This window comes from Pristiophorus japonicus, chromosome 2 (assembly GCF_044704955.1).
Source record: "Pristiophorus japonicus isolate sPriJap1 chromosome 2, sPriJap1.hap1, whole genome shotgun sequence".
NCBI classification, from domain to species: Eukaryota; Metazoa; Chordata; class Chondrichthyes; family Pristiophoridae; genus Pristiophorus; species Pristiophorus japonicus.
This window is the reverse complement of record NC_091978.1, coordinates 77,463,715-77,485,814: the sequence shown is the minus strand read 5'-3', so window position 1 is coordinate 77,485,814 and position 22,100 is coordinate 77,463,715. Positions and strand designations below refer to the sequence as shown.

The 22,100-nt window shown below is 46.4% G+C and overlaps 1 protein-coding gene across 2 annotated transcripts in view; it reads left to right on the top strand.

Moving 5' to 3' along the window:
* Positions 1–22,100, top strand: part of dnai1.2 (dynein, axonemal, intermediate chain 1, paralog 2) — a 610,660-nt gene that overhangs the window by 135,274 nt on the left and 453,286 nt on the right. The window lies entirely within an intron of this gene.

Genomic DNA, 22,100 nt, shown 5'->3' with positions numbered 1-22,100 from the left:
CCGATTTGCACACACCCACACATTGAATATGATTATGATCATTCACATTCAGTTGCATTAGACCACATCCTCAGGCTTCAGAGAGCTGGGTGCTGACCAACTACAGATGTCTAAGAAAAATAAAATGAGAGAAAGAAATTCCTGAACATTTCTTTGATTTATTTCTTTGTATGGACATTGAGAAATAATCTCCTCCCCAAATCTTTACAGAATGTATTAATCAGCATTCCCAAGAGATTTTGGCAGGTTGCACCTCTGAACTGTTAATTTTTTAGATGCTTGGCTCATTGGTAGCACTCTTGCCACTAAGTCAGAAGGACATGGTTTCACGCCTCACTCCAGGCTGATCCTTCAGTGCCATAATGAGGGAGTGCTGCACTGGTGGAGGTGCTATCATTCGGTTGAGATGTTAACTGGAAACCCCGATGTAAAAGATCCTGGCCAATATTTATCCCTCAACCAACATCACTAAAAAAACAGATTGACTGGTCATGTATCTCATTGCTGTCCTTGGGCTCTGTGCGTAAATTGCTGTTTCCCTACATTACAACAGTGACTAAACTTCAGAAATAGTTCATTGGCTCTAAAACACTTTATGATGTCCCAAGGTCGTGAAAGAGGCTATATAAATGCAAGTCCTTTCCTTTTTATTATAGTAATTGCTTGGGTGTCCAGTTTCTCTTGGAACAATTGAAGAAAATTGGTTCATTGCCATTTGTAATGAATATTCTTGTTTCACAATTATGTACTTATTATTGATCTCAGATTACATCTGATTTCAAGTTACAAGTACTCACATTTTAACTTTCTCATATTTTCACAGTTTGCTAGTTCAAGTGATAAAAGGACACATTGCTCTATTTGAAGAAAAGTAGGAGATTATCTGGGTGTCCTGGCCAACAATTATTCCTCAACCAAATTGTCCCCAAAAATTATCTGGGAATTTATCTCATTGCTGTTTGTTGGCTCTTTCTGTGTGTAAATTGGCTGCTGTGTTACTCTGCGTTACAACAATGACTACACTTCCAAAATTACTCCATTGGCTGTGAAGCACTCTAGGACATCCTGAGTAAATGAAACACGCTATTTAAAGTCAAGTCTTTCTTCTTTCATGCTAACTGTTACTTATTAAACTATTATTATACAGGTACTCCTCCAGCCTATTCCTTAGCATGGTTTCTATTATTATACCCAGTATTGACACAAGACTGATGGCCCTGTAGTATGATTGGCAATTTGTTTCCCTTGCTAAATATAGATGACAACAACAGCAGCTTGCATTCCTGTAGTGGCTTTGGTATTCAAAAACATCTCCAGGCACTTTACAGAGTGAAGAAATGAAAAGGAATGAATATTAAGTCATAGTGGGTGACCAAAAATTTGGTTGAAAAGATGGGTTTTTGGAAGGCTTTTAAAGATGAAGAGTGAAGTAGAAAGTTGGAAGAGTTTAAAAGTTAAATTCTGCTAATGATGGTGGGGCAAAGGGAGGAGGGGCACGCGAAATGTGTTAGAGAACAAAGAATAAGGGAGAGAATATAAGGCCGGAAGAAGTTGCAGAGGCAGTGTGGGAAACGCCTGTGCATAAATTTGAAAATGAGATGAAAATTCTAAATTGACTGGTCCCAGCAGTTTTTGGGGTGAGAAGGAGGGCAACAAATTAACATGGGGCTATCGGATATCCACACCACTCCAACTGTATCTCTGGCACCCAGCTTATTGCCATGGTCTCCAGCACCTGGCCGCCATTATAACAAATGGCATCCAGGCCCCCACACTCACAGAGACTTCATGGAGTTCTCCTCTAAGCCCCCTGTTGAAGGGGACTCATCCAGAAGTTTAAAAAAGTAAATTTTTACCTTTACTTCAGAATTCCAGGCTGCTGCCTTACACCCTTCTGATGTTAGAGGATGTTTTGACTTATCCACAAGTTAATGTCAGACAGGCAGCCTTACAATGGTACTGCAAAGCATGTAAATGTAGAGCTGGGTGTCTTCAGCATAGATGTGGATGCTGACACTATACCTATTTGGCTACCAATTTGTACACAACAGCTGCTGGCAAACAGTAAGTGAATGAATGACCTGACATGGATAGTCTCAAATATCTGTGGGGTTTCCACTTTTTTCCCACCATCATCGGTGGGAGTGTGGCAGAAGGCCCATGAATTAGGACAAGATTGAAATATGGAAGGTCTTAGCCCTCATTGTAAGTTTTCTTGAGGGTCTGTTTGTTGAGCATTCTTCACTGGCCCAAACGTTGTCCACTATATTAGGGGTGTGGCCAAGGAGGGGACTAATAGGCCACTGGTTTCGTTGACGCCAACCTAGGATCCACCAGGAGGCCAATATGCCTGATGAAAGGAAATGTATAGGTTTCCTGGCTGCTCGGTGGAGATCACCAAGAGGATCACTGAAAAATTCTGACAGCTTTTGGGTCTGACAAGGGGGCTTATCTTCTTTTAAAGTAAGTCGCACCTAAATAAAACTAGGGAGTTCAGAAGGGCATAGAAATCTCCAGTTGTACTTAGTTAGGACAAACCCCTGCCGCCCACCCTCCCATTGAGCCTGGATTCTAGGTTCCTAGGGGAAAATTGCAATACTTCTGCTTGGATCAAAGATCTGTAGATATTGGGGCCAAACCTGTTTCCGTTGGTGTTGCTTGAGCAGGGAATAATGAACAAAATGCAATAAAAACTCCATTGCGCTTCTTCAAATATTGCATAGTCTTACATTGTATTTACAGCACAGAAACAGGCCAATCAGCACAGCAGGTTAATGACGGTTTTTATGCTGCACATGAACCTCCTCTCACCCTTCTTCATCTAACCCCATCAACATATCCCTCTACTCCTACCATGCTTAGTTGCCTCAACTACTCCTTGTGGAAATGAATTCCACATTCTAACCACTCTTTGGGTAAATAGGTTTCTCCTGAATTCCCTATTGGATTTATTAATGACTATCTTATATTTATGGCTCCTAGTTCCGGTCTCCCCATGCCCACCCACCCCAGGTGGAAACACTTTCTCTACGTCTACGCTATCAAACCTTTCATAATCTTAAAGACCACTATCATGTCACCCCTCTGTCTTCTCTTATCAGAAGAAAAGAGCCCCAGCCTGTTTAAACTTTCCTGATGGGTATAGCCTCAAGGTTCTGGTGTAATTCTAGTAAATCATTTTTACACCTTCTCCAGTGCTTCTATATCCTTTTTATATTATGGAGACCAGAACTATTCACTATACTCCAAGTGTGGTCCAACCAAAGTCTATACTAGTTTAACATATTTTCTCTGCCTTTCAATTCTATCTCTCCAGAAATGAACCCCAGCGTTTTTCTTGCGTTTTTATGGCCTTATTAACCTGCGCCTATAGTGATTGTGTATCTGTACCCTCAGATCCCTCTGCTGCTCTACCCCATTTAGATACTTAAGGGGAGAAATTCAGTATCTCCCCGTTTGGGTGGCGGTAAAATCAGGAGGCACGAGACTTAGCGTCAGGTGCTGAAGTCTCTCCCCTCTCCAGAAATTTGTGTTACTGCCCCTGAAAGGAAGTGGAGTGCAAAATCAAGCTCTCCACTTCTTTCCTAGGGCGCTAACAGGGTGGATGCCTCATAGGCGCTTAACATTGGGCTGTGCAGCGCTGCTGCATCTCATGGGCCTTTCCCTTACATGGGCGATGAGGTGACGAAAGTCTAGCCCTAGATGTTTTTCTTTTACATCTTTGCAGAAGGATTCCAGTGACATTAAGCTAATTGGTCTTTAGTTCTCTGGACTGTCCTATCTCCCTTTTTAAATATAGGAATCACTTTAGCTGTCTCCCAGTCCTCCGACACTATTCCCTTTTCTAATAAATTTCTATACATAATGTAGCAGTTGGGAACGGTAGCATAGTGGTTAAGTTACAGGACTAATAATCCAGAGGCCTAGACTAATAATCCGGAGACTTGAGTTCAAATTCCACCACGGCAGGTGGGGAATCTGGAATTAAAATGCTAGTGTCAGTAATGGTGACCATGAAACTACCTGATTGTCGTCAAAACGCATCTGGTTCACTAATGTCCTTTAAGGAAGGAAATCTGCCATCCTTGTCTGACCTATATGTGATTCCAGATGTAATTGCCCTCTGAAATGGCCTAGCAAGCCACTCAGTTGTAACAAACTGCTACAAGAAACAATAATAAGAATAAAACTGGAAGGATCATTTTGCATCGACCTTGGCATGACTACAGACATGACAAAGGCACACCAGCCCAGTCGGCCCTGCAAAGTCCTACTCACCACATCTGGGGACTTGTGCCAAAATTGGGAGAGCTGTCCCACAGACTAGTCAAGCCTGACATAGTTATTCTCATAGAATCATACCTTTCCGTCAATGTCCATCACCATACCTGGGTATGTCCTGTCCCACCGGCAGGGACAGACCCACCCAAGGTGATGACACAGTCGGTGGGGAGTGGCCTTGAGAGTTATCAACATTGACTCCGGCCCCTATGATGTCTCATGGCTTCAGGTCAAGCATGGGCAAGGAAACCTCCTGCTGATTACAACCAACTGCCCTCCCTCAGCTGATGAATCAGTACACCTCTGCATTGAACACCACTTGGAAGAAGCACTGAGGGTAGCAAGGGCACAGAATATACTCTGGGTGGGGGACTTCAATGTCCATCACCAAGATTGGCTCGGTAGCACCACCTATTGACGGAGCTGGTCGAGGCTTGAAGGACATAGCTGCCAGACTGGGTCTGCAGCAGGTGGTGATGGAACCAACACGAGGGAAAAGCCGACTTGACCTCGTCCTCTATCTGTCTCAGATGCATCTGTCCATGGCAGCATTGTTAGCAGTGAACACCACACAGTCCTTGTGGAGGCAAAGTCCCATCTTCACATTGAAGACACCTGTATTGTATTGCATGGCACTACCGCCGTGCTAAATGGGATAGATTCAGAACAGATCTAGCAGCTCAAAACTGGGCCATCAGCAGCAGCAGAATTTTATTCCACCACAATCTGTAACCTCATTGCCTGGCATATCTCTCACTCTGGCATTAACATCAAGCCGGGGACCAACCATGGTTCAATGAGGAGTGCAGACGAGCATGCCAGGAGCAGCACTAGGTGTACTTAAAAATGAGGTACCTATCTGGGGAAGCTGCAACACAGGGCAACATGCATGCGAACAGCATGCTATAAACAGAGCTAAGCAATTCCACAATCAAAAGATCAGATCAAAACTCTGCAGTCCTGCCAGATCCAGTCGTGAATGGTGGTGGACAATTAAACAACTAATGGGAGGAGGAGGCTCCATGAATATCCCCAACCTTAATAATGGCAGAACCCAGCATGCAAGTGCAAAAGACAAGTTTGAAATGTTTGCAACCATCTTCAGCCAGAAGTGCCGATCCATATCGGCCTCCTCCTGAGGTCCCCACCATCACAGAAGCCAGTCTTCAACCAATTCGATTCACTCCACATGTATCAAGAAACACCTGAGCGCACTAGACACAGCAAAGGCTTATGGGCCCCAACGACTTCCTGGCTGTCATGCTGAAGAATTGTGCTCCAGAACTAGCTAAACTGTTCCAATACAGCTACAACACTCGCATTTACCCGACAATGTGGAAAACTGCCCAGGTATGTCCTGTCCAAAAAAAGCAGGACAAATCCGATCAGGCCAATTACCGCCCCATCAATCTACTTTCAATCATCAGTAAAGTGATGGAATGTGTCGTCGACAGTGTTATCAAGTAGCACTCACTCACCAATAACCTGTTCACTGATGCTCAGTTTGGGTTCTGCCAGGACCACTCAGCTGCAGTTCTTATTGCAGCCTTGGTCCAAACATGGACAAAAGAGCTAAAGTCCAGAGGTGAGATGACAGTGACTGCCCTTGACATCAAGGCAGCATTTGTCTGAGTGTGGAATCAAGGATCCAGAGTAAAATTGAAGTCAATCGGAATCAGGGGGAAAACTCTCCACTGATTGAAGTCATACCTAGCACAAAGAAAGATGGTTGTGGAAGTTGGAGATCAATCATCCGAGCCCCAGGACATTGCAGCAGGAGTTCCTCAGGACAGTCCTAGGCCCAACCATATTCAGCTGCCTCATCAATGACCTTCCCTCCGTCATAAGATCAGAAGTAGGAACGTTCGCTGATGATTGCACAGTGTTCAGTTCCATTCGCAACTCCTTGTTGTCCATGCTCGTAGACCTGGATGACATTCAGGCTTGGGCTGATAAGTGGCAAGTAAAATTCACGCCACACAAGTGTCAGGCAATGACCATCTCCAACAAGCGAGACTCTAACCACCTCTCCTTGATATTCAACGGCATTACCATCGCCAAATCCTCCATCCTGGGGATCACCATTGACCAGACACTTAACTGGACCAGCCACATAAATACTGTGGCAACAAGAGTGGCTCAGAGGCTGAGTATTCTGCAACGAGTGTCTCATTCCCTGACTCCCCAAAGCCTTTCCACCATTTACAAGACACAAGTCAGGAGTGTGATGGAATACTCTCCACTTGGCTGGATGAGTGCAGCTCCATACCACTCCAGGAGCTCGACACCATCCAGAACAACGCGGCCCGCTTGATTGGCACCCCATTCACCACCTTAAACATTCACACCCTCCATCACTGGCACACTGTGGCTGCAGTGTTTACCATTTAGAAGATACACTGCAGCAATTCGCAAGTGCTTCTTCAGCAGCATCTCATAAACCTGCGACCTCTACCACCTAGTAGGATAAGGGCAGCAATTGCATGGGAGCACCATCACCTACAATTCCACTAAAATTACACACCATCCTGACTTGGAAATATATCGCCGTTCCTTCATCATTGCTGGGTCAAAATACTGGAACTCCTTCCCTAACAACACTATGAGAGTAGTTTAAATTTGTTTTCTCAGGGGAGCTCCTCGGGGAGCTGCCACCCCGGCGGCCATCTTGCTTCTCTGAGAAAACAAACTTAAACTTAGAATCTTGAGCCATCTGACAACATTCACTCTCAACCTCCTCCTCTCCCACTGTCTAAACCTTCTCTAACCTTAATAGACCCTAATAGGGCGTACATTCTCTTAAACTTTACCTTAAATCCTTATTCCTATAATCCACAAATTTAGGCCTACCTCATGCGCGAATCTTCCTCCTAAACCCCATACCACTCTTCGATGACGATGACCACCAATGGCGACCGAGATTCCTGCTACAGCAGTGAACTGGACCTGGACCTCTTCCCTCCTTCAGCGACCTTCTCTGTGCGATCTGCTCCTTCGACATTGACTCAGCTGCCCCACCCGATCCTCGACGACGCCCTGCGAGCCAGATAAGCCTCCAACGGCGATCAGGCCCCCTTCAACGGCGATCGGGCCCCCTCCAATGGTGATCAGACCTCCTCCAACTGCGACCGGACCTCCTCTGGCGACGATCAGGCCCCCTCCAATGGCGACAGGGCCCCCTCCAACGGCGACCGGACCTCCTCTGACGACGATCAGGCCCCCTCCAACAGCGACAGGCCCCCTCCAACGGCGACTGGGCAACCTCCTATGACGACCGGACCTCCTCTAGCGACGATCGGGCCTCCTCCAGTGACGAGGACTGGGCCTCTCTTCAGTGATGACGGCTGTCCTCTCCTTCTCCCTCAACGACGGCTGGACCTCAACTCCTCAACGGTGATCGAGCTTTAGAAACATAGAAACATAGAAAATAGGTGCAGGAGTAGGCCATTCAGCCCTTCTAGCCTGCACCGCCATTCAATGAGTTCATGGCTGAACATGAAACTTCAGTACCCCCTTCCTGCTTTCTCGCCATAACCCTTGATCCCCCGAGTAGTAAGGACTTCATCTAACTCCCTTTTGAATATATTTAGTGAATTGGCCTCAACTACTTCCCCTTCAACGACGACTGGGCCTCTCCTTCTCCACTGATGACCTGGCCTCTTCTCCCCCAGCACATGGTGAGTACCATGGCTGTGACCACCCTGACCTACCACACTGAACTCCAGGGGACTGCTGACCCCCTCAATGCCTGCTCCAACCAAGCAGCAGGCCACCTACCATGAAGGGCGCTACTCAGCGGCAAGCTTGCGGCCAACATCTCGCCGTAGGCAACTAGACTTATATAGCAGTGCCTGGTCTCTAGTCGTCTTGGACCCCCTTGCCACTGGACCAAGACCTTGCTCAGCTAAGCCCGTGTGGTGGTTGGTGTGCAACGACCACCCCACGTTAAAAGAACTCACGCGCAGGCATCTTCCACTCATTTAATATGAAGTTCGGGGCCTGGAACGTCAGTACCCGAATGGACAACTCCAACAGCGACAGGCTGGAACGCCGCACCGCCATAGTTGCCCGGGAGCTTAGACTCTTTGACATCGACATCGCTGCCCTAAGCGAGACCCGGCGTGCAGGGGAAGGCCAGCTTAAGGAACATGGTGGAGGTTATACCTTTTTCTGGAAAGGAAAACCAGAGGAAGAACGCCACTTTCATGAAGTCGGCTTCGCTGTCAAAAATGAACTGGTTGGCCGCCTAAAAGACTCCCTCTGTGGGATTAACGAACTCCTGATGACCCTTCACCTTACCCTATCCTGGAACCAATGCGCCACAGTCATCAGTGCATACGCCCCAACACTCGATGCAACGGATGAGGCTAAAGAAGGTTTTTATTCCAACCTCGAGACATCCCTGTCCTGCGTCCCTAAGGACGACAAATTGATCCTCCTCGGAGACTTTAATGCTAGGGTCAGCAAAGACATAGCCCTCTGGGGAGGCGTGATTGGCAGAGAGGGGGTAGGGAAATCCAACTCCAACGGCACCCTACTCTTGACAAAATGTCTAGAACACAAACTCCTCATCGCCAACACCCTGTTCCACCAGAGGGACAAATACAGGGCATCGTGGCAACACCCTCGCTCCAAACACTGACACCTGTTGGACTATGTCATTGTCCAAGCCAAGGATCGCAAGGATGTGCGCATCACCCGTGCCATGACGGGAGCTGATGACTGCTGAATGGGCCATCGCCTAATCCGATCCATCATCAATATTAACATAACCCCAAAGCAGAGGGGACAGCAGAAGCAGTGTCGCAAAAAAATTAATGCCGGGGCACTTAAAGGCCCAGCTAAGAGAGCCCTATACAGCCAGCGCCTCACAGCCAATCTGGCATGCCTTGATGACCCTGAGATGCTGAATGCCCACAGCGCTTAGTCTACCCTCCAGGCCTCCATAACCAGTGCCTGTGAAAAGACACTTGGTTACTCAACCAGAAAACGCCAGGACTGGTTTGATGAAAACAGATCAGGAGATCCAAAAAATAAAAGATCGTAAGTGCAGAGCATTTTTGAGCCTCAAGCAACAACCAAACTCGGGAGCTACAAAGCAACATTACAGACGGCTCAAGGCTGAGGTCCAACAAAAACCCGGGACCTAAAGAATAGGTGGTGGATGGAGAAAGCGCAGGTGATACAACAACTAGCCGACAGCCACGGCATACGAGGATTCTTCACTGCAGTCAAGGCCACCGACAGTCCAAACTCCCAAGGCCCCACCCCACTCCTGGCAAAGAACGCGGAAACACTCATCAAGGACACCGAGACTGTCAGGGCCCGCTGGAAGGAGCACTTTGAAGATCTCCTCAATCGAGACTCTGCCTTTGAGTGTTCTCAACTCCATCCCGCAGCATGCAACCTGCCACCACCTCAGTGAAACTCCAACGCTGCAAGAGGTAGGCAAAGCCATAAAACAGCTCAAGAATAACAAGGCTATGGGTGCAGATGGAATTCCTGCTGAGGCGCTAAAATATGGCGGAGAGGCGCTGTTGGCGCGGATACATGACCTCATCTCTCTTGGAGGGAGGAGAGCATGCCGGGAGATCTCAGAGATGCAGTGATCGTGTCCATTTTTAAAAAGGGGAACAAATCCAACTGTGGCAACTACCGGGGAATCTCCCTGCTATCAACCACTGGGAAGGTTGTCGCTAGAGTCCTCCTCAACTGTCTTCTCCCTATGACCGAGGAGCTCTTCCCAGAGTCACAGTACGGATTTCGTCCCCTACGGGGAATAACGAACATGATCTTTGCAGCGCGACAGCTGCAGGAAAAATGCAGGGAGCAGCGCCAGCCCTTATACATGACCTTTTTCGATCTTACAAAGGCCTTTGACACTGTCGACCGTGAGGGCTTATGGAGCGTCCTCCTCCGTTTTGGGTGCCCCCAAAAGTTTGTCAACATCCTTCGCCTGCTCCACGACAACATGCAGTCTGAGATCCTTATCAGCGGATCTGTTACAGACCCATTTCACCTCCGAACCTGGGTCAAACAGGGCTGCGTCATCGCTCCAACCCTCTTCTCAATCTTCCTCGCTGCCATGCTCCACCTCACTGTCAACAAGTTCCCCGCCGGAGTAGAACTAAACTACAGAACCAGTAGGAAGCTGTTTAATCTACGCCCCCTCCAGACCAGGTCCAAGACCACCCAAACCTCTGTCGTTGAACTGCAGCACGCGGATGACACCTGCGTCTGCGCACATTTGGAGACTGAACTCCAGGATATAGTCGATGATATTCACCGAGGCATCTGAAAGCATGGGCCTTACGCTTAACATCTGTAAGACAAAGGTCCTACACCAGCCTGTCCTCGCCGCACAGCACTGCCCCCCAGTCATCAAGATTCACGGCACGGCTCTCGACAACGTGGACCACTTCCCATACCTCGGCAGCCTCTTGTCAACAAAGGCAGACATCAGACATTGGTGCGGAGATTCAACATCGCCTCCAGTGCGCCAGTGCAGCCTTCGGCCGCCTGAGGAAAAGAGTGTTCGAAGACCAAGCCCTCAAACCTACCACCAAGCTCATGGTCTACAGGGCTGCAGTAATTCCAGCCCTCCTATATGGATCAGAGGCATGGATGACTTACAGAAGACACATCAAGTCGCTGGAGATATGTCACCAATGGCGTCGCCGCAAGATCCTGCAAATCCCTTGGGAGGACAGGTGCACCAACATCAGTGTCCTCGCCCAGACTAACATCCCTAGCATTGAAGCACTAAGCACACTAGATCAGCTTCGCTGGGCAAGCCACTTAGTTCGCATGCCAGACACGAGACTTGCTGAGCAACTGCTATATGCGGAGCTCCTTCATGGCAAACGAGCCAAAGGTGGGCACCGGAAACATTACAAGGACATCCTCAAATTCTCCCTGGTGAAGTGTGACATCACCACTGACACCTGGGAGACCCTGGCCAAAGACTGCCCTAGATGGAGAAAGTGCATCCGGGAGGGCGTTAAGCTCTTCGAATCTCAACGCTGCGAGCGTGAAGCGGTCAGGCGCGGGCAGCGGAAGGAGCGTGTGGTAAATCAGCACCAACGCCCCTTCCCCCGACAAATATCTGTCCCACCTGTGACAGGGTCTGTGGCTCTCATGTTGGAATGTTCAGCCACCAAAGAACTCACTTTAGGAGTGGAGGCAAGTCTTCCTCAATTTCGAGGGACTGGCTATGATGATGATGATGATGTGAGAGTACCTTCACCACGGGGTTGGTGGTAATATATTAGCATGGATAGAGAATTGGCTAACTAACAGAAAACAGAGAGTCGGGATAAATAGTTCATTCTATGGTTGACTACCAGTCACTAGTGGGATGCCGCAGGGATCAGTGCTGGGGCCCCAACTATTTACAATCTATATCAACGACTTGGAAGAAGGGACTGAGTGTAACGTAGCCAAGTTTGCTGATGCTACAAAGATGGGAGCAAAAGCAATGTGTGAGGAGGACACAAAAAATCTGCAAAATGACATAGACAGGCTAAGTGAGTGGACAAAAATTTGGCAGATGGAGTATAATGTTGGAAAGTGTGAGGTCATGCACTTTGGCAGAAAAAAAATCAAAGAGCAAGTTATTATTTAAATGGAGAAAGATTGCAAATTGCCGCAGTACAGTGGGACCTGGGGGTACTTGTGCATGAAACACAAAAGGATAGGATGCAGGTACAGCAAGCAATCAGGAAGACCAATGGTACCTTGTCCTTTATTGCAAAGGGGATGGAGTATAAAAGCAGGGAAGTCTTACGACAGCTATATAAGGCCACACCTGGAATACTGCACGCAGTTTTGGTTTCCATATTTACGAAATGATATACTTGCTTTGGAGGCTGTTCAGAGAATGTTTACTAGGTTGATTGCAGAGATGAGCGGGTTGACTTATGAGGAAAGGCTGAGTAGGTTGGGCCTCAACTCATTGGAATTCAGAAGAACAAGAGGTGATCGAAACGTATAAGATTATGTTCTTATGTTCTAAGGACTACAGTGGTTCAAGAAGGCAGCTCACCACCACTTTCTCAACATTTATTGCCCATCCAATGCTCGCCTTGCCAGCAAGGCCCAGATTCTGGAACAAATAAGAAGAAAATAGTGCTTCTGTCATCTCTTCCCTAACCTCTTTTAATATGTGTGAGTGCAATCAAGGGGTTTCATCCTCGCTAAGTTTGATTAGTCTATCAATTATCTCCCTCTTTCGTTCTTAAATGTTTTTATCTCTTTTTTGATTTCTTCTTCTAATGTCATGTCCACCATGTTAGTCTTCGAGGCAAAGTAATTATTTCATATTTCTACCGTTTTGATGCCATTATTTGTAAGTTTCTCGTGTGTATCCCTTAGTGGCCGTATCCCTATCATGATTTTTCTTTTGTTATTTATTTGTCTGTGGAATACGGTGCTATTTATTTTTATATTCCTTGATAAAATTTGTAGTTTCTCATTGCTAGCCTAACTTTTATTTACTTCTTTCCTAACCTTTTCAGATTCCATTTTGTCTTTTTCTTTTGTTGCCTATGTGCTTAGTGTATACCTTTTTGTTTAGTTTCAAGTTTGCTCTTATTTCTTTATTCATCTATGGTGTGTCATTACTGGCGAGTTTGTTAATCCGCAGGGCCTGATAGTCTGCATCCCAGAGTACTTAAGGAAGTGGCCCTAGAAATAGTGGATGCATTTTCCAACATTCTATATACTCTGGTTCAATTCTTATGGATTGGAGGGTAGCTAATGTAACCGCACTTTTTAAAAAAGGAGGGAGAGAGAAAACAGGGAATTATAGGCTGGTTAGCCTGACATCAGTAGTGGGGAAAATGTTGGAATCAATTATTAAAGATGTAATAGCAGCGCATTTGGAAAGCAGTAACAGCATTGGTCCAAGTCAGTTTGGATTTATGAAAGGGAAATCATGCTTGACAAATCTTCTAGAATTTTTTGAGGATTTAATCAGTGGAGTGGATAAGGGAGAACCAGTGGATATGGTGTATTTGGACTTTCAAAAGGCTTTTGACAAGGTCCCACACAAGAGATTAGTGTGCAAAATTAAGGCACATGGTATTGGGGGTAATGTATTGACATGGATAGAGAACTGGTTGGCAGACAGGAAGCAAAGAGTAGGAATAAATGGGTCCTTTTCAGAATGGCAGGCAGTGACTAGTGGGGTACCGCAGGGTTCAGTGCTGGGACCTCAGCTATTTACAATATACATTAATGATTTAGACAAAGGAATTGAATGTAATATCTCCAAGTTTGCAGATGTCACTAAGCTGGGCGGCAGTGTGAGCTACGAGGAGGATGCTAGGAGGCTGCAGGGTGACGTGGACAGGTTAGGTGAATGGGCAAATGCATGGCAGGTGCAGTGTAATGTGGATAAGTGGAGGTTATCCACTTTGGTTGCAAAAACAGGAAGGCAGATTATTATCTGAATGGTGACAGATTAGTAAAAGAGGAGGTGCAACGAGACCTGGGTGTCATGGTACATCAGTCATTGAAAGTTGGTATGCAGGTACAGCAGGCAGTGAAGAAAGCAAATGGCATGTTGGCCTTCATAGCTAGGGGATTTGAGTATAGGAGCAGGGAGGTTTTACTGCAGTTGTACAGGGCCTTGGTGAGACCACACCTTGAATATTGTGTGCAGTTTTGGTCTCCTAATCTGAGGAAGGACATTCTTACTATAGAGGGAGTGCAGCGAAGGTTCACCAGACTGATTTCCGGGATGGCAGGACTGACATATGAAGAAAGACTGGATCGATTAGGCTTATATTCACTGGAATTTAGAAGAATGAGAGGGGATCTCATTGAAACATATAAAATTCTGACGGGATTGGACAGGTTAGATGCAGGAAGAATGTTGGATGTTGGGGAAGTCCAGAACCAGGGGTCACAGACGAAGGATAAGGGGTTAGCCATTTAGGACCGAGATGAGGAGAAACTTCTTCTTCACTCAGAGAATTGTGAACCTGTGGACTTCTCTACCACAGAAAGTTGTTGAGGCCAGTTCATTAGATATATTCAAAATAGAATTAGATGTGGCTCTTACGGCTAAATGGATCAAGGGGTATGGTGAGAAAGCAGGATTTTCTATTGCACCTCTTTTCTATGTTTCTATGAATGGGGTACTGAAGTTGTATGATCAGCCATGATCATATTGAATGATGGTGCAGGCTCAAAGGGCCAAATGGCCTACTCCTGCACCTACTTTCTATGTTTTTTTAAAAAAGGAGGGAGAGAGAAAACGGGTAATTATAGACCAGTTAGCCTGACATCAGTAGTGGGGAAAATGTTGGAATCAATCATTAAGGATGAAATAGCAGCGCATTTGGAAAGCAGTGACAGGATCGGACCAAGTCAGCATGGATTTATGAAAGGGAAATCATGCTTGACGAATTTTCTGGAATTTTTTGAGGATGTAACAAGCAGAGTGGACAAAGGGGAACCAGTGGATGTGGTATGTTTGGACTTTCAAAAGGCTTTTGACAAGGTCCTGCACAAGAGATTGGTGTGCAAAATCAAAGCGCATGGCATTGGGGGTAATGTACTGATGTGGATAGAGAACTGGTAGGCAGACAGGAAGCAGAGAGTCGGGATAAACGTGTCCTTTTCAGAATGGCAGGCAGTGACTAGTGGAGTGCCACAGGGCTCAGTGCTGGGACTCCAGCTCTTTACAACGATTTAGATGAAGGAATTGAGTGTAATATCTCCAAGTTTGCAGATGGCACTAAACTGGGTGGCGGTTTGAGCTGTGAGGAGGACGCTAAGAGGCTGCAGGGTGACTTGGATAGGTTAGATGAATGGGCAAATGCATGGAAGATGCAAGATAATGTGGATAAATGTGAGGTTATCCATTTTGGGGGCAGAAACACTAAGGCAGAATATTACCTGAATGGCGGCAGATTAGGAAAAGGGGAGGTGCAACGAGACCTGGGTGACATAGTTCATCAGTCACTGAAAGTGGGCATGCAGGTACAGCAGGCGGTAAAGAAGGCAAATGGTATGTTGGCCTTCATAGTGAGGGGATTTGAGTATAGGAGCAGGGCGGTCTTACTGCAGTCGTACAGGGCCTTAGTGAGGCCTCACCTGGAGTATTGTGTTCTTAAGTTTTGGGCTCCTAATCTGAAGAAGGACGTTCTTGCTGTTGAGGGAGTGCAGCGAAGGTTCACCAGACTTATTCCATGGATGGCTAGACTGTTATTTGAGGAGAGACTGGATCAACTGGGCTTTATTCACTGGAGTTTCGAAGGATGAGAGGGGATCTCATAGAAACGTATAAGATTTTGACGGGACTGGAAAGGTTAGAGGCGGGAAGAATGTTCCCGATGTTGGGGAAGTCCAGAACCAGGGGACATAGCCTTAGGATAAGGGGTAGGCCATTTAGGACTGAGATGAGGAGAAACTTCTTCACTCAGAGAGTTGTTAACCTGTGGAATTCCCTGCCACAGAGAGTTGTTGATGCCAGTTCATTGGATATATTCAAGAGGGAGTTGGATATGGCCCTTACGGCTAAGGGGATCAAGAGGTATGTAGAAAAAGCAGGAAAGGGGTACTGAAGGAATGATCAGCCATGATCTTATTGAATGGCAGTGCAGGCTCTAAGGGCCGAATGGCCTACTCCTGCACCTATTTTCTATGTTTCTATGTTTCTGTGTTCTTGCTTTTTAGTGGGATACATTTCTTCTGGCCTCTTGATCATTGTGTTAAATGTTTCCCACTATTGTTTATTACTATTCTACTATTTCTCATGTACATGATGTCCTTTGGTAACATCATCTGAAAATGCAGCGTCATTTTCCACATGTACGTTGGTGACACCCAGCTGTACCTCACTACCACTTCTCTCGACCCCTCCATGGTCTCTTAAGTTGTCAGACTACTTCTCCGACATCCAGTTCTGGATGAGTAGAAATTATCTCCAATTGAATATTGAGAAGACCGAAGCCTTTGTTTTCAGTCCCCGCCACTAACACTCTTACCTAGCCACTGACTCCACCCGCCTCCCCAACTTCTGTCTGAGGCTGAACCAGACTGTTCGCAACCTTGGTGTCATATTTGACCCTGGAATTAGCTTTCAACCACATATCCACAGCATGACTAAGACCGCTTATTTCCACCTCTATAACATCACCCTTCTCCGCCCTTGCCTCAGCTCATCCACTGCTGAAGCCCTCATCCGTGCCTTTGTTACCTCTAGATGTGACTATTCCAATGCACTTTTGGCTGGCCTCCCCATTCTACCCTACGTGAACTACAGGTGATCCAAAACTCGGCTGCCCATTTCCTAACTCGCACCAAGTCCCGCTCACCCATCACCCCTATGCTCGCTGGCCTACATTGACTCCCGGTTAATCAACGCCTCGATTTCAAAATTCTCATCCTTGTTTTAAAATCCCTCCGTGGCTTTGCCCCTCGCTGATCTCTTCCAGCCCAGCAACCCCCTGAGATGTCTGCGCTGCTCTAATTCTGCCCTCTTGAGCATCCTTGATCATAATCGCTCAACCATTGGGGGCCGTCCCATCTGTTGCCTGGGCCCTAAGCTCTGGAATTCCCTGCCTAAACCTCTCCACCTCTCTACCTCTCTTTCCTCCTTCAAGACACAACTTAAAACCTACCTCTTTGACCAAGCTTTTGGTCACCTGCCCTAATTTCTCCTTATGCGGCTCTGTCGATTGTTTTATCTCATAATATTCCTGTGAAGCGCCCTGGGGCATTTTGTTATGGTAAAGGCGCTATATAAAAACAAGTTGTTGTTGTTCTATCTCTTTGTTTTTACGTAAATTTTTCCAGTTTATTTTTAGCCCTTGGCTCAAAAAGTTCACGGGGTTGGGGGTAATATATTAGCATGGATAGAGGATTGGCTAACGAACAGAAAACAAAGAGTAGGGATAAATGATTCATTTTCGGGTTGGCAATCAGTAACCAGTGGGGTGCCGCAGGGATCTGTGCTGGGACCCCAACTATTTACAATCTATATTAACGACTTGGAGGAAGGGACCGAGTGTAACATAGCCAAGTTTGCCGATGATACAAAGATGGGAGGAAAAGCAATGTGTGAGGAGAATACAAAATTTGCAAACGGACATAAACAGACTAAGTGAGTGGGCAAAAATGTGGCATATGGAGTATAATATTGAAAAATGTGAGGTCATGCACTTTGTCAGGAAAAATCAAAGAGCAAGTTATTATTTAAATGGAGAAAGATTGCAAAGTGCTGCAGTACGGCGGGACCTGGAGGTACTTGTGCATGAAACACAAAAGGTTAGTATGCAGGTACAGCAAGTGATCAGGAAGGCCAATGGAATCTTGGCCTTTATTAGCAATGGGGATGGAGTATAAAAGCAGGGAAGTCTTGCTACAGTTGTACAAGGTCTTGGTGAGGCCACACCTGAATACTGCGTCAGTTTTGGTTTCGATGTTTACGAGAGGATATACTTGTTTTGAAGGCAGTTCAGAGAAGGTTCACAAGGTTGATTCCAGAGATGAGGGGGTTGACTTATGAGGAAAGGTTGAGTAGGTTGGACCTCTACTCATTGGAATTCAGAAGAATGAGAGGTGATCTTATCGAAACATATAAGATTATGAGGAGAGTTGACAAGGTGGATGCAGAGAGGATGTTTCCACTGATAGGAGAGACTAGAACTAGAGGGCATAATCTTGGAATAAGGGGCCACCCATTTAAAACTGAGATGAGGAGAAATTTCTTCTCTCAGAGGGTTGTGGCTCTGTGGAATTCGCTGCCTCAGAGAGCTGTGGAAGCTGGGACATTGAATAAATTTAAGACAGAAATAGACAGTTTCTTAAACGATAAAGGAATAAGGGGTTATGGAGAGTGGGCAGAAAAGTAAAAGTGGAGGGCAGAGAAACCAAAGGCAAAAATCAAAAAGGGCCACATTGCAGCAAAATTCTAAAAGGGCAAAGTGTTAAAAAGACAAGGCTGAAGACTCTGTGCCTCAATGCGAGGAGTATTCGTAATAAGGTGGACGAATAAACTGCACAGGCAGCAATTAATGAATATGATATAATTGGCATCACGGAGACATGGCTCCAGGGTGACCAAGGCTGGGAACTCAACATCCAGGGGTATTCAACATTCAAGAAGGATAGACAGAAAGGGAAAGGAGGTGGGTTGGCGTTGCCGGTTCAAGAGGAAATTGACTCAATAGTAAGGAAGGACATTAGTTTGGATGATGTGGAATCTGTATGGGTGGAGCTGCGGAATACCAAAGGGCAGAAAACGCTAGTGGGAGTTGTGTACAGACCACCAAACAGTAGTAGTGAGGTTGGGGACAGCATCAAACAAGAAATTAGGAATGCAAGCAATAAAGGTATGGGCAGTTATCATGGGCGACTTTAATCTACATATTGATTGGGCTAACCAAACTGGTAGCAATACGATGGAGGAGGATTTCATCGCCGGAGAGGAGGCGGAGCGGGTGTCCGGGGAGGCCTACAAAAGGCCCATCAGTCAGCGGGAGTTCGGCGTCGGAGAATAGGCTGAGCGGGTGTCCGAGGAAGCCTACAAATGGCCCATCAGTTGGCGGGAGTTCGTCATCGGAGAGGAGGCCTACCAGTGCAGCTGCAGCAGGGAGAGAAGGCAAAAAAGTAGAAAAAAATAAAAGGGTGACGCCACAGCCAAGGGGGTAACTGATTGGCAGGTGATTGGTGAGTAGTTTTCTTTTTCTTTTCCTTATCAGTAAGTAACCTTTTAGCATTGTTGTTGCCCAATTAAGTTAATCTAAGGGTTAAGTCATGGCAGGAGAGCTCGAGCATGTGTTACGCTCCTCCTGTACTATGTGGGAAGTCAGGGACGCTTCCAGTGTCCCTGATGACTACATGTGCGGGAAGTGCATCCGCCTGCCGCACCTGACAGACCACATTGCAGCACTGGAGCTGTGGGTGGATTTACTCTGGAGCATCCGCGATGCTGAGGATGCCGTGAATAGCACGTTTATTGAGTTGGCCACACCGCAGGTAAAGGGTACACAGCCAGATGGGGGATGGGTGACCAACAGGAAGAACAGTGGAAGGAAGGTAGTATAGGGGTCCCCTGCGGTCATCCCCCTGCAAAACAAATGCACCGCTTTGGGTACTGTTGAGGGGGATGACTCATCAAGGAAGAGCAGCAGCAGCCAAGTTCATGGCACCGTGGGTGGCTCTGCTGCACAGGAGGGCAGGAAAAAGAGTGGGAGAGCTACAGTGATAGGGGATTCTATTGTAAGCGGAATAGCTAGACGTTTCTGCGGCCGCAACCGGGACTCCAGGATGGTATGTTGCCTCCCTGGTGCAAGGGTCAAGGATGTCTCGTCGGGGGTGCAGGACATTTTGAAGAGGGAGGGTGAACAGCCAGTTGTCGTAGTGAATAAAGGTACCAACTATATAGGTAAAAAATGGGATGAGGTCCGACAAGATGAATTTAGGGAGCTTGGAGCTAAATTAAAAAGTAGGACCTCAAAAGTAATAATCTCAGGATTGCTACCAGTGCCACGTGTTAGCCAGAGTAGGAATCGCAGGATAGCTCAGATGAATACGTGGCTTGAGGAGTGGTGCAGAAGGGAGGGATTCAAATTCCTGGGACATTGGAACTGGTTCTGTGGGAGGTGGGACCAGTACAAACCAGACGGTCTGCACCTGGGCAGGACCGGAACCAATGTCCTAGAGGGAGTGTTTGCTAGTGCTGTTGGGGAAGGGTTAAACTAATATGGCAGGGTGATGGGAAACTATGCAGGGAGACAGAGGGAAGTAGAATGGAGGCAGAAGCAAAAGATAGAAAGAAGAAAAGTAAAATTGGAGGGCAGAGAAACCCAAGGCAAAAAGCAAAATGGGCCACATTACACCAAAATTCTAAAGGGGCAAAGTGTGTTAAAAAGACAAGCCTGGAAGCTCTGTGCCTCAATGCGAGGAGTATTCGTAATAAGGTGGCCGAATTAACTGCGCAGATAGCAGTTAACGGATATGATGTAATTGGCATCACTGAGAAATGGCTCCAGGGTGACCAAGGCTGGGAACTCAACATCCAGGGGTATTCAACATTTTATGAAGGATAGACAGAAAGGAAAAGGAGGTGGGGTGGTGTTGCTGGTTAAAGAGGAAATTAATGCAATAGTAAGCAAGAACATTAGCTTGGATGATGTGGAATTGGTATGGGTGGAGCTACGGAATACCAAAGGGCAGAAAACGCTAGTGGGAGTTGTGTACAGACCACCAAACAGTTGGGGACAGCATCAAACAAGAAATTAGGGATGCGTGCAATATAGGTACAGCAGTTATCATGGGCGACTTTAATCTACATATTGATTGGGCTAACCCAACTGGTAGCAATGCGGTGGAGGAGGATTTCCTGCAGTGTATTAGGGATGGGTTTCTAGACCAATATGTCGAGGAACCAACTAGAGTGCTGGCCATCCAAGACTGGGTGATGTGTAATGAGAAAGGACTAATAGCAATCTTGTTGTGCGAGGCCCCTTGGGGAAGAGTGACCATAATATGGTAGAATTCTTTACTAAGATGGAGAGTGACACAGTTAATTCAGAGACTCGGACCCTGAACTTGGGGAAAGGTAACTCCGGTGACATGAGACGTGAATCGGCTAGATTAGACTGGCGAGTGATACTTAAAGGGTTGACGGTGGATCGACAATGGCAAACATTTAAAGATCACATGGATGAACTTCAACAATTGTACATCCCTGTCTGGGTTAAAAATAAAACGGGGAAGGTGGCTCAACCGTGGCTAACAAGGGAAATTAAGGACAGTGTTAAATCCAAGGAAGAGGCATGTAAATTGGCCAGAAAAAGCAGCAAACCTGCGGACTGAGAGAATTTTGTAATACAGCAGAGGACAAAGGGTTTAATTAGGATGGGGAAAATAGAGTATGAGAGAAAACTTGCTGGGAACATAAAAACTGACTGCAAAAGCTTCTATAGATATGTGAAGAGAAAAAGATTAGTGAAAATAAACGTAGGTCCCTTCAGTCAGAATCAGGTGAATTTATAATGGGGAACAAAGAAATGGCGGACCAGTTAAACAACTACTTTGGTTCTGTCTTCACGAAGGAAGACATAAATAACCTTCCGGAAATACTAGGGGCTCGAGGGTCTAGTGAGAAGGAGGAACTGAAGGAAATCATTATTCAGCGGGAAATTGTGTGAGGGAAATTGATGGGATTGAAGGCCGATAAATCCCCAGGGCCTGATAGTCTGCATCCCAGAGTACTTAAGGAAGTAGCCCTAGAAATAGTGGATGCATTGGTGATCATTTTCCAACAATCTATCGACTCTGGATCGGTTCCTATGGACTGGAGGGTAGCTAATGTAACACCACTTTTTGAGAAAGGAGGGGTAGTGAAAATGGGTAATTATAGACCGGTTAGCCTGACATCAGTAGTAGAGTAGTGGGGAAAATGTTGGAATCAATTATTAAAGATGAAATAGCAGCACGTTTGGAAAGCAGTGACGGGATCATTCCAAGTCAGCATGGATTTATGAAAGGGAAATCATGCTTGACAAATCTACTAGAATTTTTTGAGGATGTAACCTTGTAGAGTGGACAAGGGAGAAGCAGTGGATGTGGTGTATTTGGACTTACAAAAGGCTTTTTGACAGGGTCCCACACAAGAGATTGGTGTGCAAAATTGAAACACATGGTACTGGGAGTAATGTACTGACGTGGATAGAGAACTGGTTGGCAGACAGGAAGCAGAGAATCGGGATAAACGGGTCCTTTTCAGAATGGCAGGCAGTGACTAGTGGGATGCCGCAGGGCTCAGTACTGGGACCCCAGCTATTTACAATATACGTTAA